The sequence below is a fragment of the Lissotriton helveticus genome, chromosome 3_1 (assembly GCF_964261635.1).
Source record: "Lissotriton helveticus chromosome 3_1, aLisHel1.1, whole genome shotgun sequence".
In the NCBI taxonomy this organism is placed as follows: domain Eukaryota; kingdom Metazoa; phylum Chordata; class Amphibia; order Caudata; family Salamandridae; genus Lissotriton; species Lissotriton helveticus.
The window spans coordinates 178,280,612-178,298,106 of NC_136061.1; positions in this window are offsets into that span (position 1 = coordinate 178,280,612).

The window sequence follows — 17,495 nt, forward strand, 5'->3', positions numbered from 1 at the left end:
GGATGCCTGTAATATGGCCATCCTGCAAGTACGAGTGACCATTGTCCTGATAGCACAAAGTGATGATGCTGGTGCAAATAGACAAGTCATGGCCAGACCGTCTTCCTACATCATTCTTCCTTAGAGGGGACCTGGCTGGAAGTACACTGGAAAACACCTCGAGACGCTGAATCTTCTTTACCAAGAGAACAGAGTTCCCACACTCGTAGTCAAGGTGGATCATCTCCAGAGGGCTGTCATTTCCAGAGCACACTGTCTACTTTAACCAAGGTAATTGACCTAAGCAAAGGCCTCCCCATAGCAATTAACAACTATGCAAGGGCCGACTTTATTCAGACTCCTTAGCAGACAATACCAGAAGACTGACCAGATGGTCTCTGCTGAGGCTGCACAGGGAGAGAGTGTATCTCTTTGGACCACCACAACAATTAAATCCGGCCAGTGTACCTGACAGAAACCCTTGTCAACCTTCTTGCATGCCAAGTTGGGCCATTGCTGTCTGCAGAGGAACAGTTGATGTGTAAAGGTCAGAGGACGTTTTGCCGCGCCACAATCGGGAGACTATAAAATGTTGATCTTTGTCCATTGAACTCATATACTCCACCTACCAGAGCTTGGTTTAGTCCATAGTTCGTCGACAGGATTGGAGGACCAGGGAATCAAAAGGAGCCCTGCCGAAAATGCTCAAACCAACCCCATTTCCCCCTTTCCCCTGTTCTAACTTTCCGTTTCCATCCATCCATTCCCTCTATGCCCTTTGGTCCTCTCGTCCTTCTCCCTCTCTGACCACCCTGCTCTCTCTTCAAGCCTGTCCCCCCTCTTTGGATTGGATTGGATTTGGTTTTTGTATAGCGCGGTAGCTACCCGCAGGCATCCTATAGCGCTTTTCTCTTTCTCAAGGCCCCTTGTATTTTCTGCAGTTAATAATCATGGGGAGCTGGGGAATGAAGTGACAAAGGCACCTCCAGTGGCCCTGGGCTTTCAAAACCGGCTTCCTATGGAAGCAGCCCATTGGGGAACTGCCCGATGGAATAAAAAATCAATCCAGCCCTTTTCCTCGAGGAAGACTATACACACTTCGCATTAGCAATGACAACTTATGTTCCTAGGGGATGTCCCCAGAAAGAAAGCATATACAGTGAAAAGTCTCTGTAGATGAATGTTCTCATCTGATGCATCAGATGTTTTCTGGAGGGCAGCCATAGATGACAACTTCTCAAAACTGTGATTAAGATTATTTGTGATTGAACCGTTAGTGACCGTCCCATGATATACCATTTCAGAGCTTCCAACTGCCTTCTGTCATATTTATTTCCAATGAGTTACCATCATGCTTTCCAATATCCCCACTACTTTTACACCTGTCTGTCCTAGGATGTTAAACTTTAAAGATCTGTTAAAAGCATTTCTTCATTTGTAAGTGTTTTGGTTTAGGATTGACAGTGTGCAATACAAAAACTAACCACATAAACCACATAAATAAACAAAATATCCACGTGCCTGGAATTTCTCCAGGACAAAATACACCGAGGTCCAAGAATTCTTCCATGAATCACGTTTCTCTGCAGAAAATCACTGCAAGTACAGCAGACGTGATGACTGACTCAGTCGTCGCGCTGTTAGTGCTAAGCCAACTACCACTCAGGCGTGCTCCCCCAACGGCGAGAATAGGTTCCAATTTCTTTTTAATTGCTCAATAATCCCTTATACCTCAGCGTCATGGACATATGTCACAGTGAAAAACCTTTGCCTACATAAGTGGAGAAGTGTGGCTCACTGGTTAGAGCAGGCAGACCCTGAAGCAGAGGTCAGACCCGGGACCAGGGTTCAATTCCCGACGCGGCAGGGTCTCGAGCTCAAATGTCCACGGACTCGATAATTCTCGCTTCGGTGCCTGACCTAATCATGGGTTCACACTCTGCAACTCTGGGCATTAAGCTTGCTTAATCTCCACAACGGCCCCCCGCGGCAGGATGCCTGGCTTTCACCTTGGGGATGCCCTGACAGGGCTATCTCACAGGGAAATGCCTGGCTTTCACCTTGGGGATGCCCTGTAGGGGCTATCTCACAGGGAAAAGCCAGGACGGGTTCCCAAGGCAAAGCGCTTAGAGACCCCTGGGTTATAAGCGCTATATAAATCCAAACATACATACATACACCTTTCAGTAATTTCCAGTGGTGAGTTGTGAGTGTACTGGAGTCAGAGATGAATTTCTTCATTATCAGCTGTTTGAAGTAGCAAAATGGCAGCTTTGGGTCTAAGGAGGACATCTTTGAGAATGGTGTCACGCTTGGAGTTTGAGGTTGCTCGACAGGTGTCCCTTTGTAATGATCTATTGACAAACTTGCAAATGAGAGAAACATGGGAGCCAATATATTCCTTGGTACGAAAGAATGGGTATAGGGCACCGAAAAAGGGGATAATGTATATTTCTAACTCTGTGTCTGCAATATATTAATATATTTTACGAAGGCGTTTGTTACAGTTGAAGGTACCGTTTTAGATAGCACATTCCGAAACAAGTAGATTACAAGATTGTGGTCCACTCTGGTAGCTGGATGGGAGCCACCCAAAAGCCTATAGAGTGACTAGCGCAGTGCGATCATGAAGCAGTTTTAAGCCCTACTGCTCAGGTTTTATTCTTTTGGGGCAGCACTGTTAAAGTACCACGCATCAGCGCTTACACTATCACATTTTAGTGCTGGTGATCACATCACCACACCAAAATGCATTAGTCACACATAAATGACAGTTCCACTGGACTTCATTTAGCACCGGGTTGTGGCTTTCCAATTAAACAAAAGCAACCAGTCTGTTTCTCGGATGCTGTGCTGCCTGCCCCTGACTGCTTTTTGCTACGGTCACTCACGGATGCTGTCGCTGTGGCTGAGACTGATGGTTTGTAGGTTTTAATTCATTTCCTGCAGGTGCAGCGTGGCTTGTTTTTTAAAAATATTGTATATCGCTAAGCCAGGCCTTGCAGGCCATGTCGATTGGGTGGTTCTGTTGCTTCTGCGACCACACATAACCTGATTGGCCGATGTGCAGCAACTCAGAGATTGTTTTTTTCCTGTGTGGACTGCGTGTGCCCCCTACAGTGAGAATGGGTGGTTTGAGCAATCCTATGGGTTCGAGACAGATTCAGAAAGGCTGGCTTCAAACTCCCCCACAAAACTATTGCCACCGCAACACCAATGGGTCACTTGAAACAGAGTCAGTCCAACAGTGGAAAGGGGAATGGGATAATGAGAGAGAGGCTTCAATTGTGGGTGTTCGAAGAACTGGAACTCTAGGTCGTGACTTCGTAGTTCCTTGTGCCACTGAAACGTGGAGGATAGTAAATCACTTGGACAGTAGAACACTTGGGGAACAGAACACTCAAGTGATATTCCCAGTGAAGATACTAACCACCTAACCACACTAGTGAAAAATAAATATACACCGCATACTGTGAATGTGTGCTTGAGGGTCTTCAAAACAATTCTCTTGAGACTCTGGAATACCGACACAAATGAATAATTCCACTTTGATTATGAATTGTCTATGCCTATCCAAATCACTGTTAATAGACCAGCTGTCTGTATAAAGGCAAAAAATGAATAGTGAATTGGTGATTCTCCGGATCCTCCTGTACTATTGTTGGTAATCTCATTACTTCAACATACACTGAGTGGTGCTTGAACAATTTTGAGAGTGGGAAGCTGCCATCAGTGATACATAACTGAACTCATAGGGATTGAGACGACTGAAAAATATCCAAGAGACACAAAGAACAAGTATAGCAAAAAAGAGCCATACCCATCCAGCAGGAGAGTAGTAGGTGTGTAGTATGTGTTAAGTGGTGCATTTTGGAGCACACTCCCACTAAAGTGTGGCAGAACACTGTCATTCACAGACAGCACTTTCTGCTTTGCTTTGTAATGGGAACTGATTTTGCATAGGATACAGTTTTACTGATAAAACTATATAGCGCATGAATGATAATAATATGTGAGAATCGTGTTTCATGAGTATTTGTCATATGCGTATCACCAAGTAAAGTGTTTTGATTAGGACCTATTAAAATCACTGTTTCAATTCAGACTAACAAAAAAGTGCTTACTTTGTGCTAGGCGAGCTGCTGATGTATTTTGAAATTACTGTACATTTCATTTACACATATTTAAATGTTGGTAATTGTTAGAGAAAATTACATCCGCCAGCCTTTCCCTTCACACCAGCAAGACAGTCACATAGCAAACTTTTCAAAGTTGTCTCACTTTGCAGTCCGAGAAAGAAGAGAAAACACCAATACCAAGTTCTTTTGACATAAGATATAGCCTGACATTTGACCTCTGCCACTGCACAGCAAATGTGTCAAGATAATAAACAAATCCAAGAATTAGTTCAGCAGATCACAAAGAGCCTATTAGTTATCAACGCACACAGCTTTGTTAGTTGATCTCTTCTCCCTTGGCACAAATATAATACTTTCAGATTGGAAATTAACGTCTGTTAGTGCCTTTGACAAGTGGTGGAACTTATTTTGTTCAATTAAGAGTGCGGATAACGCACTATACCCCAAAGACCAAGACGATTCTGGGTTAGAATCGACAATTTTATACAGGAACACAAACCCCCATAGGCCCTCCTCACCGTCACACCCCCAGTCAGGATCCTGCGCAGTGCCATACCAAGTTAATAGCCCACTGCGGTCCAGAAGAGCCACGCCACTTCTGCTTCTCTTTCTATCTCTTACTCTCTCCTTCCTCCACCTTCCTCTCTTTTTCTCCGACCAGTGGACTGTTGCATGCAGTACAATCCATCCCATAGGTTTATAAACTATAGGTCGGCAGTTGTACCTGAACTCTGATCATTCCATCAAATTACCCTTCCTAGGTAATTTACCCTATTCAGTAACCACTTTCTTGTTTTATTTAACCGAGCCACACAGACCGTAGAATATTTCCTCTACTCAATCCTACAGACTTTACCAAAACATTGCTACTTTTGATACTCTGCTGTGCGGATACTCGGAATTTACTGCCCTCTGTACTTCTTTTCTTTATTTCTAGTACTTTATATATTTGTTATTTCTCGGTTGCATGTTTATTTTATACTCTCTTTTCATAAAATAAAACTACCTGGAAAATCAAAAAGATAAACAATATTTTTAATGGTGTACTTCTTGCTCATTCACGTTCTGAACTCCAGCATGGTTATTTTGGGAGTGCTGTGGCAAACCCCCCCTACTTCCAGTGCACCTGTATGCATACACTTTTTCCCATGAGTAATTACTGGAACCCTGTAACGTCTGATATGTGTTGCTCCTGCATCCTTAGAAGTTGTTACACAGATTTGTTAGACTTTAGCCCCGGCTTCATTTCCAACCCTCACAAGTATTCATCACGATGATATAACTTTTTCCTTACTCAGGGGTTCGCAATACCCTTTCTCAACCTTCTCAGGTCAGGATTGGAAACCTTTTTTGAGGGTTCTTGTACGAGACGCAATTCTCCTGCCTGCATTTTTTCACAGAAAACAAATCACATGCTTACTCATAGCATTGTTTGCATCTACTCTTATATCACAAATTCCCCAAATCCTCAGCAATTCTCTGTCTTAACCAAGATTTCTTTTCTTCTCTTTCAGACTTAACTTCGCTAAAATTCCCATTCCTTGCTGGGTTTCAAGACTAAATTATGATAAGTGCACTTCCCCTTACTCGCTGCATGTGCACAAGTTATTTTATTGTTGCAGAATGGCTTTCTGTTGTTGATTTGTTGTTCTTTCTGGTTTTTCAAGTCGTCGTCAGACTGATGGTCACCAAGAAGTCTAAATGACACGGGATAAATCAGATGGCCAGAATGTAGGTCAGCCTCAACCGCCAATCCTAGATCCAGCAAGCTGATTCCATTAGGTGAGGTTAAAAAATAACAAGCAGTGAGTCGTTTTATGGGTGTGGCTTTTATAGGCAGCCGAACCACAAAATGGCCGCCGTCTTACAGGAACATGGTCATAACTTCTGAAGCTTCACCAAGATGAATGTACATGTGTTGCTCTCTCAGCTCGTAGAATAATGTTTTGAGCTGTTGCTTTCTCCTTGCCACCCTCCCAAGCTTTGACCACACTATGGTGGTACTTTGCCTACCTCACCACCTTTCGCATTATATTGTGTGTTTCCTTAAGCATCTTGGCACCATTGACTTTTGAGTGGACTATGTCTATCGCTGAGTGGGCGGCGGTGTAGGATGTTTTTCTGCTATGGGGAGTGGGGCCCCGGTGTCCAGTCCAATGGGCGACTGAGTGCACAGTCAAAGTTACAGCCCAGGCTTACCCACTTTGACAGCCAGAGCAGACACAGTGAGCACAGCTCAGCTAATTATCTGGACTGACAACAAACCAGTGCAAACACTATAAGCCTAGTGTGGCACCAGCCCTGCCAAGTACCAACAGGGCAGGATCACCGCCAGAGCAGTGCAGTAACCAGGCTAGCTAAGCCTCTGAGATGAGAGCTTCCAACCTAGTAACAATTAGCACTGACTGCCTGCAGCCCAATAACTAACCTCTCTGACGATGGGCAACTTTACTGTCTTTTGATTTATGTTTATCTTATGAAAGCGCAATAAGGTAATGCAACCACTGCAGATGGTGTGTGTGTAATCAAACACACAGTGGCAGCTGGCATCTCTGGGGAGTGGTGAGGCAGGCAAATGGGTGGTGGGTAAAAATAAAAAAACACTTACCTGCAACACGTCTGACTCCAACCCATTCCTCGCTGTACGTCTTCCTCCTGCTGCAGGAGCCCTTGAGAAGTGCCTTAACCAATCCTGGTGCTGCTATCATTCTGTAAGAGCAGCGCCCTGTTTGGAGGGAGCGGCCTCACATACCACTCCCAAGAACACTGGAGCCCTGCACTTACTCTAACCCAGCAGTCTTAAGATAGTTGGGTTAGAGGTTTCAAAGTGCGCATGTCAGCTGGCTGTAGCAAGATGGTCAGCCAAAAAGACATGCACACTTTGAAAAGTGCTGAGGCAGCTCATTCTCCTCCGTGCTGCTGTCACTCAGCAGTGGCGCCATCCCCGTCCTGACGCAAGTGTGAGAAAAATAAAATGGTAATTAACCAACTTTATTACCATTTTATTTTTTGATTCTAGGGATTTTAACCAGTGGGGCGATGCTCCTCCGCTCAAACGGCGGAGCTGCCCCTGCAAACACAAACCAAATTAAACCCTGGTTGGTACAGTGAGAAATAGTGGCCACTGTATTCATAGTGCTGCACGGTCTCAGCCTACGACTGAAAACACTGTGAATATGCAAGTCATTATTTTCAAAGCATATTGCTCACAGTATAAGATAGGCTGGAAAAATATGTGCTGAGATTTAGTGTTTTGTTTTATAATACAAGTATTGCAGCAGTGTCAAGATATTTGAGAGCTTCTCATTGCTCAAAAGAGCAAATTTTATGTTTTTCCTGGCACTCCACTACTAGGTTTTACTCCTGAGAATGTGTTAGGTTTGTGTCACAAATGTGGCAGTTGAATATCACGCATAAGTGCACCAAAACCATGGAAATGTCACACATAATGTTGGGGTAGAATGGCTCCTTTCCCCACAGGTCATCGGGGCATGATAGCGAAAGGTTGTGGACCCTCAGCATCAGGAGACTGGAAGCAGCTAAGATGTGCCCAGTCCTCCTGCACTTGCCATATGCAATTGAGTTGAATAAGATAGTTTGAGGCCAGTAGGCCTGCTGTGGACTTGCATGTACTTAGCGCCTGGTGCAGTGAAAGTTGACTCTTAATACCAACCTGAGGATTTGTTGCATGCGGATTATTGTGGGCCGTGTCTGGGAATCACCTCTAGTACCAAATGAAGAATAAGAAGACTCACTAGAAAGGACGGAGGGACTCAAGGATACCTCCCAGGATGATGCTGGCACGCTGACCTTAAGAGACTGTGGATGGAATTTTGTGTGTGCTCTATGCTTTGTGTGTTCACATTAAAATGCTTCTTATTGTTGTTACTTTGTGTACTTTGAGCCTGTATATGGCTCACACCTACCTCCCTCTTGAAAACCATTGGACTGCTTGACATGTGCTACTACTGAGAGTCAAGTGATAAAACAGGTTGTACTTGGCCCAGTTACTCAGGACCCATAGTAGGCTGGGCCCGAAACTTCAGGAGTAAAAGGACTTAACCTCCACAGTAGAGCCCAGTAGCTCCTGCTTTGCCGCGTGGCCCTCTGAAATGGGTTCTGACACAAGGAATCTGAAAACTTGACAACTATGTAGGGGCCAATTCTGAGATTCGCTTGTACGAAGAGGAGGGGATAGAAGGCAAGGAGTTACTATTTCTGGATAATACTTTCATGACTGTTACTGGCAAATATGTCTCTGTGTTGGTTCCAGCCCTATCTTGTGGGTAGACGGAAGGCTGTTGCCTTACCCCCCTTTCAATCAGACTTTACCAACAATGAGCACGGGGTCCCTCATTGGTCCTCAATCAGCCCGGTTTTATTCAATGTTTATATACGGCCGCTCATGGATGTCATCAAAGCCCACAATATTAGTGTGGTTAATTATGCTGATGACACCTAATTGATAGTATCCCTGGAAGGAGATCATGCGGATTCTCAAGAAGCGTTTCATAAGTGTATGCTGGATATGGTACTGTGGTTGAGAAACAATGCATTGCAATTAAATAATGATAAAACTGATATTTTGCACAGTGGGGTTGGCAGAGTGCCAACAGTTTTATGCTTTGACTTCTGGCCTATCCCTACAGATGCCCCTTTGGTTCCAGTGAGCACGGTACGTAACCTGGGGGTCAGCTTCAATGACAAGCTTAACCTAGAGTCGCATGTCAACAAAGTAGTCAATAACATCAAAGGATTCCGGAAGGCACTACCTTTGTTACCTCTTCAGGCCAGAGGCACAGTGGTCAGGAGTGTTGTCCTTACCCCGCCAGGATTACTGTAATGATTTGCTACTGGGGTCCCCGAAGTATCTGATCTCATGGCTCCAGAGTATCCAGGCGGCAGCAGCAAAGCAACTCGTGGATCATCAACCTCCCAGGCACTGGCTGAGCTGCATTGGCTTCCTGTGAGCCAAGGAATACAGTTCAAGTCCTTGTGTATCGCTTTTAAAGTGCTTCAAGGATCTGGACCCAAACCACTTCAGGGTAGGTTTGGTTGGTATGTCCCTGCGTGAAGTTTGCGCTCTTCGGCAGCCAGCCTGGCAATTGTCCCTAGGTTTAAGAGAACCACACTGGGGGGAAGAGCGTTTGGCGTGGCAGCCGCCCGGTTATGGAACAGTCTCCGCCTGGAATTGAGGCAAATACAGGATCTATTGATGTTTCAGAAGAAAGTTAAGACCTGGCTTTTCCCCAGAGTGTAACCGGTAGTTTTAGACCCTCGCAGCTTGCTTTTATCTTTTACCGTGTCTCAGCGCCAGGATGCCCGTAGGGTTACATTGCGCTTTATAAATACTAAATACATACATAAGGTGTGGATCTAGATGGGGAATAATCAGTAGCGGTCGGTGGTGGGAGTAGCTTCCGGGCGGTGACGTGGGAAGGGGGAGGGGCAGGGTGGGAGGTAGTAATCTATGGATTATGGAGGATTAAAGGTAAGTAAACATATACATAAATAAAATGAATTTCGTTGCGCACACTGCATCCCCAAATGCGATGCAGTGCACCCAACAAAATTCGTTTTATTTATTTATATGTTTACTTACCTGTAATCCTCCGTGATCCATAGATTACTACCCCTCCCACCCTGCCCCTCCCCCTCCCCATGTCACCGCCCGGCAGCTACTCCCACCACCGACCGCTACTGGGAATATCCTCCAGGGCTCAAAATTACTGGGCCCAATACTGCTCTAGGTTTCTGTCTCAGGCCTTTACAGCTCAAATTTTAGCTCTGCTTTCAGCAGGAGGAAATTTGATTTGGTTTTCCCGGGTTTTTCCCATACCCAGCACTGCCAAGTACCTTGCAGCACATGTCAAACTAATGCATTATGGAACATTCCCCGCATGACCACAGGGTTCTTAATAAGTCATACTATCAGCTGCTGTGTTCAGCTGATAGTGTGGTCTTAATTACAAAGATAGTTTTGTACTTTGACAATTAGCACCTTGCCTCCTGGATGTGTTCACCAATCCAATGAGGCATTTCAGATGCCACATAGAGGTGAGTTCATATTGACTGCCTGAGGTGCAGCGTGGTGTCCTGGTGCCGCTGTGCTTGTGAAGACCATCAAGATGGTCTCTCTTGCCAAGATTCTTAAAATTTATGGATTTAAAAAATCATCATATGCTGATGACACTCAGCTGGTTATTTCCTTTGATAAAGATCTAAATGAAGTTTAAAAAGTTTTTCTAAAGGCATGAAAGCATTTGCAGACTGGATTACAACAAACTGTTTACAATTAAACAGTGATAAAACAGAGATTATGTTGTTTGGTAAGGCCCAACAACTTTGGTCTCCTGAATGGTTGCCCTCGGAGCTATGTCATGTTCCCCATTCCCAGGCAGTCAGTTAGGAACCTTTGGTGTCAAAATGGATCAACCCTTAGCAATGAAAGAACATGTATCCATTAGCAGCACTTGTTTCAACATGATGGGACTGCTGGGGAAAGCATTTCCTTTTTTTCCTCTCTCTGCTAGGTAAACTCTAGTCCAGGCACTGGGTATCAGTATATTAGATTATGGAAATGCACTACTTGCATCAGCGAATGAGACTTTGATATCGAAAATGCAAGTATTCCAAAGCACGGCATCTTGGCTCGTTTGGAATCTTCCTTCCGGCTCTGAATATACACCTCTACTGAGAGCCTTACATTGGCTGCCTGCCAGTTAGAAAAATATCAGTTTTCAAACTCTGATGCCTTATGCACAAATCCTTAATGGGAAAAGGTCCTTGCTACTTTACATCAGAAGTTCAGTTATTATCGTCCAGTCAGGAAATTGAGATCTAAGGATAAAGCCTTACTTACCGTCCCCCGTATTTGATTGACAAGATGTGGAGGCAGGTCTTTCTCTTGTCTTGCCACTTCCTAATGAAATTATCTACCTTATCACATCTGCATCTGCACAGATCATGTCAAATTCAGGAAATGTCTTAAGACAGTTCTATTTTAACTTAGCGTACTAACTTATCTGTGTTTAACCTAAGTGCCAACATATTCCTTGGGTTGTGATTCATGTGCTATACTAAGTTAAAGTAATATAACAAGAGGAAGAGAGCAGTAGCGTTTTAATGATTAGCAGTGATTCCAGAGAACATAGTGTTGGTGAGATCCTATTTTCAGAGTTCCCCCATGTTGCTGCTTATTCCTGAGCTGTAGGCTGGCCTGTTGTCAAAGGAGGCATCTATTCCCACAGGTGACCACTATACTCAGCACTGCTCAACAGGTGCTGGCCTGCTCCAGTCTTTCACTGTTAGTGGCATTCCCACTGGTGCACAGAAGAGCTCAGATCAAAAAAATTGTGAGTTTTTGCTGCTTTTCAAAAGTTTAAAATTGCTGTGTGAAAAGTTCTTGCTTACAGAGCCTGATTCACAAAGGAAAACTTAGATGAAAGGTCTCACTTAGACTAAAGGTCTGACTTTACTACTTTTCGGTATGCACAAACAGACTTAGGAGTAGTATCTTTCTGCCTGTGAAGGTTCCGCACTCGAGTGGAGGTTCCACACAAATATTTATTGTAAGATAGGCTGATATTGTGTCACTTGTCTCATTCAAATGATACGTACATATCCAATGTGTACTAAATGCACACATATTCTCAACAGTGGCAAGTGTGTAATTTCCAATTTATATGTACCGGTACTGAGTAAGCACATATGAATTCCAGTGCAAAGCACAAACCAAGCAGTCTTGTAATGCAAAATGTGTCTCTTACCATGTACAGTGTCTGATGTTTCAAAGGAATATACAAAACCTTTGAATGACATCTTTGCAAAGGTTACCTCTAAGGCCTTGTTTGCATAGGTAGAACAAATTTAGCATCTATACTACACAACAGATGACAGTATATAGTAAGTATAAGATTGTTGAGGCTGCGCATTTGGGGCTAAGAACTCCACATGTAAAAGGATAAACCTGGATCCACTTTTAGGTGTGGAGACTGACTATGTACAATCTTCACTTGTAAAATTATATTGGAAGATTACAACGTGAAAATGTCGGGAACCTTTCATTGTACTAAACCTGAAAGTGAGGTTGATAAATATTGAAGATTATACTGACCTAAAATGAGAAAATGTTCACTGTTTAATTAATTTCTTGGCATCACAGTGACATCATACCTACTTTTGAATTCAAACCACATATTATTAGTTAGTGTGATCAAGGAATTACAATGTTAGCACTTGCTTTATGCTGTCTTTAACTTTATTAAAAATTGTAAACCAACTAAAAAATTGTTTGTTTTCATTTTCAGTGTACCGGGCTAGACAAGGACCATCTGGACTGGACCTGGGGTAGACCACTATGCCACTGGATTCAAGCTAGCCTGGCTGAAGAAGGGTGACATACCCTGAAACCGGTCCCAGGATGGGTGTTTCCGGTCCAGGGAGGACCTGGCCTGGCATTTCGGTCTGGGGTGTTCCCATGGGGCACAGGGTCAAGAATGATTTGCATGTGGCTGGGTCCAAACTGGGGTGGCATAGTGGTCAAAAGAACGATGGATTTAACCCAGATCTTTTGACTGGGGGAGAATGTTTGCATTGTCAGCATTCCGTCCATCATTTGTTTGCTGTAACACCTGGGGCAGACCAGGGCATCCTGGCTATCCGGCTGGCACATACTCTACATACTACCAGCGAGGAGAAGGAGCGGGACAAGGCAACTAGCAGCGGTAGTGCACCCACCCAGAGACATTGTCATCAACATCTACAGTCCGGGTGGAGGCTTAGGGGACTGAGTGGGGGACCACCAGCCAGGGGCTGTTGAATGTGGTCTTCTCCTGGCTGACAAGAACTAGAAATGGAGATGGTGTCGCCTGAGCAGGCCCTAACACAATCTGGGCCTGCTCCCAACCCCTCTCTTACTCTTGAGCCCCCATTACATCGGGACCTCCAGCTCCACCCCGTGCCACTCCTCCTTCCCCAAGTGCCTGCCAAGAAGATCTGAGGTGAGATCTGCTCCCAACACCCCACAGCCCTCATGTTCGACCAAAACACATTTGAGTGTGGTTGCTCCTGAGGCTGCACCCCAGTGAGTGAAGGGAGCAGTTGATGATGTCCAACTGTGTTCTCTCTGGGCTTACAAGAGGTCAGAGATGAGCTGCATTTGTTCCGAGAGTCACAGTCCAGACTTGTGAGAATATCATTGCCTCCATCACTTCCTTGGATGCAGACATTTTGTTTACGTTGTCCAAAAACCCACCCAGACCAGTGTTGTGTGCCCACGTTTTACAGGAACTCAATGAATTCTGGCCACTACAAAGCAACGTCCAAGTGAAAAGCACCATCACTGGGGAAGCTAAAGCTGTTCCGGCAAGACCTGCCTGGGTCCCAAAGATTGGGCATCTGGTCAGGGAAAAGATTGTGGACAAAAAAGAATTTGGGCCATCTAACAAAGCACCTGTACCTGTCCTGGCTGTAGAAGGAACAAGAACGGTACTTCTTCTGCTTCTTGCTGGAAAAAAAGAAAAGAGAGTTGTCTCCATTGATCTGATCAAACCACACTATGTGGCCGATACTGTATAGCAGGCCACGTGGGTTCCTGGATAGCCGCCAATCTCCTCTTGCTACCATACAGAAAGTTCAGACAGAAAGACTAATAATGTTTGAAGATTCTACATCACGAAGTAATGAAGTTGCCAACTATGGAATAGAACTCATACCAGTTGAAATTGAACAACAACAAAATACTAATGAAACGCAAATCTTAATTTGGCCCAATACCGACATTTATGTAAGTCATCTGCCAGTTCAACAAAACCGGCTGAGCTACCAAAGATAGATTGAACAGTGTCTGGCTACTTCATAGATTTCGATACCTTCTCACTGGATCTGAGTGAACCTGAGTCACCACCAGCTTCTGTTTCCCGCATAGACAAAATATATAATATCTACCGTTGGCTGAAAAAGACTTACTTTGTATCTCCCTGGCTACAGCTTTAGATTGCAAGTGGTCTACTTTTCCTAGTCCTTTGGATTAGTGACTGTCTTTTTCCTGCTCCTGAATGGACATTATCTCCCGGGACGCACTGCTGTACAACATGTGAACTTGGTCCTGAAACCACATACGTCATCTCATTGTGAATGAAGAGACCTGTCCTTTGTGAACATTACAGCAGTTCCGATTCCTGAAAGAATAGTTTGGGATAGGGTTTCATATGATGTATTTGGTCCCACTGAACTTTTGACAATACTGCATGTATTTAACATTTCTCTGAATGATATCATCACCTCCAGTACATTCTCTGATGATTGGGACTTTGAAACTGTGAATAGTATGCTGTCTGATTTAGAACAATCTGCTGCATTTTCTAAAAATAAATTGTATGATGATACATCTGATTTTGATACCATGTATTGCTATCAACCTTATGGTCATCATTTCTTGAACAAAGCGAGTATCCCACGTAACATGTTTACTTACCATCAATGGGAACATTGCCCAACACCACCAAAATGTTGTTCACAATCACTGGGTTTAATACTTTGGACCCAACCTCATATTATTACAAGGTTGCACCTACACATACAAAGAAAAATATGCTTACTAACACGAAAGAGATAAACTCTGCTTCCTTTATTTTCCAGCTATCTTTATAAGGGTTCGACTTTCGGAGGGACACCATAGACACAAATTCTGTCTGGGGGACTAAAAATTGGCAAGTACAGTGCAACAGAGTTTCTGTCTTGGACTAGCCAAGATCAAAGACTTGAACACACCTCAGATTCCCTCGCTTTCACACTTTGAGGGATGGTAAAATTATATACAGCCAAGTGAGGGTATGCTTGGTGATATTATACATGATGGTTCATACAATTATCAGACCCCAATTGGAAGGGATGGTTGGTTTGCCCTATAGATACCAATAGGTATCAGAAAATATTCAGGGGTACCACCAAAGGGTTTAGTAGTTATAGGCCTGACCTACGTTATATACAACAAGAACATCTGGGCGTGGTGACTTCCTATAGTGTTGAGAAGTTATGCCTAGATTGGCTAAATACCTCATCACCGTTCCAGGTAAAACAACACTTGTCCTTACTTTCAGATGACATGGATCTTAGGGATATTTTGCTAGGTCCCAGAGAACCACGTTGTAAACGCTTCTTATACACTATTTACAACGAAGTATGAAAAATCTCTCGACAGGAAGCTGTGGAGAGATTGCATGGAATTGATAGGGTTAACCTAGAAAAGGCACTGGCAGTGGTCGACAATGGCATGACCAAACTAATATCCAGAATGTATTCACTAGGCAACATTACGTCTTCTGCAACTTATATGATACAACAGGACCTGTCCATTCTTCAACATGGGCAATCGCAGTTATGATCCATCCTGTTATTAAGCTGGACGCTACAATTACTGCACTCTGGTCATGTCCCATGGCGATTAATCAACAGAATGTCTATGTTCTCTGCTTATCATTTAACAGAACTGCAAAAAACAATGACACAAAGAGATGTAAAATATACAATGTTGCACATTGAAATATTAGACCAATTACCTTTGACCGTGGCTGTGGAAACCGGAAAAGATCACCTTTGCTCCATTGACCTGTTAAAAGAGTTGTTAAAGGGACTGTCGTCTGTGAACGCAAGCAGTAGTGAAGTTGCGTCTCCCACACAGGACACATAAACATTTGGCTCTCCGTGAGCTGGGACAATATGGCCTGTTTAAAAAACAACCTGAATTGGAATTCAAAAACATCATTTTAGTTTTAGTTTTCCACTTTTGCTCTCCCTGAACACTACGGCTTTCGGCGTGCTCAGTTAGTCTAACAGTATATTGACTTATAGAGCTTTTTATGGTTTACATCATTTTTTAACACATACCATGTTTACAGATGCTTTTTATACTGTCATTTTTGCAACGTTGTTATGCTTTTAAACAGGCATATTTTAGCATTTATTACTTTATCGTCCAGTGGGATGAGGAGTGGGTGTTATGAAATCCAATATAGGCCTAGGTAGTTGCACAACCATTTACCTACATTTGTCCTATCATTGTTCTATATAACAGATTTGGTGCTGACCTTTTATCTACTTGGGCGCTGCATAAACATTGTGTGGTTTTCTCCGAAAACTAGCCTAATTTATTATGCATGAGGATTCTCAGGATCACAGCAGGATTACCATCTTCTTCATAATAACTCTGTATAAGGTTCATCACTTGGCCAACATGCCCACAGTACCATGACACATCTATGTAGAACCCCAGAGGGTACCTTTCAGGTATATAAGCACCACATCTTCACTGGGCAAACCAGAGGAGAAAGACTTCCATGCTGACACGAGACACTGAGGTCCCTGTACGCAGAAACTCCAGCACGTAGTGGTCTGACATCCCTTTCGGGGTGTCCATCCCATCTTGAGACAAAGGCAGGGTTCTTCGCTCTCCCACATCAGGTAATGGGTTTGCCCTATCCTAAGGGGATTCTTGGCTATACACCTACATACATGCAAGGTACAGTTAGATACATCTAGTTAGGGTTGGCATAGTCGGAGTACACATAATTACTGCCATGCATCTATATGCCTGCATATATTCATTGTTTTAGCACTATGATAGAATTCTACCTTTTCTTTACTCTGCTGGTGCTTATAACTGTATATATCTGTTTCTGTCTCATGGTTGTTGCACACACGTATTTTATACTAGAATTACGCTGGTTCAATAAATACTTATTGAAAAGATCCCCACCGTTTATTCTGTGTATATCTCAGAGACAAAGTGAGCACGAGTGACTGAGCGAAAAGTACTGTACTGTTTCCACGATCCCTGAGGGGTCAGGGTTGTCATGTTCAATAGTTTCCAGAAACAATTCGCTCCTTGGTAAGAGGGGCTCATAGTGGCACTGTGAGCTAGCTGGTCTACAGACTAACATATCCTCTGGGGGTGTCTGGAATCAGTCTGGACACCAATCCCTTAGTTTATGTGGTCTAAAATGCGCATATCCTATATAGATTTGTAGGCTTGTTGGCTGACTGCTGGGAACGGGCAATACTCAGAAGAGAATTGGGAGGCACAATGCTTGCTGGACCTACTGTTGCCTTCAGTCTTTTGGCCAGTGGGCCAACAATGCAGTCCCCCTCATGTATGTCCTTCTCTGTGACCAGCACCTGCTCATCTCCTTCCTCCTCATCCTTGTCTTGTTGAGCAGTGCTAGCCGCTGACATTGCTGCTAGGTGTAGGATCGGGTTGCCCACCTCCCTCCGCTGGTGGATGGTTCAGCTCCACCAAGCTACTCATTGTCCCCAGCACCTGAAAGACAGAGGTTGCAAAATATAAAGTACTTGCCATAGATATCATGTGCTACAACA